Raw genomic sequence first — 914 nt, 5'->3', positions numbered from 1 at the left:
GCCCCACCCTGCACCGGCCCGGGCGAGATCGCGTCGGGCCTTTGGGGACAGTCCCCCCCCTCCCACGCACACGCACACACACCCAGATCAATGCGCGACCTGCCCCACCCTGATCAATGGCGTTAGGCATTCTGTATTTGCCTTGAAAGGAGGGACACACCTACTAGGGGCCGGCACTAGGCCATGCCTTTAGGGTATAATCCTATTTCATCCTCACAACCCACCGGCAGGTGGGCACGGCTGGGCTCTCCGTTCTTTCAAAGCCAGGCTAGTGACTTGCTCAAGGTTACACAGCCTGTGAGTGGGGGGACCAGGATCTGAGTTCAAACCCAGGCTGGACTTCCTCCTGTGCCAAAGAGAGGGGTGAAAGGCTGGCTGGTCACTAAGCCCCTCCCAGCCCTGCCATTGGGTGCTGAGATGCTAGGGTGCCTCGTGCCAGGCCCTGGGCTGGGCCCGCCCTGGACAAACTAGGAAAATCCCAATGACGAAAACAGGCCCTACCTTAAGGACAACATGCAAAGAGCAGCCCAGGACAAAGGGCCTTGGGCGCTGAGGGTTTAACTGAGCACCTACTGCGTGCTCAGCACCAGGAAGGGGGGTGCCTACAGAGTAAGTCATACAGCCCTGCATTAGGAGGGAGAGGGAGTAACTGGAAAGTGGGTCTTTTCGGGACCTGAGTGTTACCCTCTGGAAATTGGACTTGAAGGACTGCTAAGAGCACTGGAATAGAAATCTCGGGATGTCCAAGGAAGGCTGGCAGGGCCCTTGAAAGTCACCACTGTCGCCGGCTGGTGTGGCTCAGCGGTTGAGCCTTGATTCCCAGTAGGGGCCATGCAGGAGGCAGCCAATCCATGACTTCCCCTCTTGTGGATGTTTCTAACTCTATCTCTCTCCCTTCCTCTCTCTCTCTAAAA

This window comes from Myotis brandtii, unplaced genomic scaffold (genome assembly GCF_000412655.1).
Source record: "Myotis brandtii unplaced genomic scaffold, ASM41265v1 scaffold303, whole genome shotgun sequence".
NCBI lineage: Eukaryota > Metazoa > Chordata > Mammalia > Chiroptera > Vespertilionidae > Myotis > Myotis brandtii.
Note: the sequence above shows the minus strand (reverse complement) of the source record.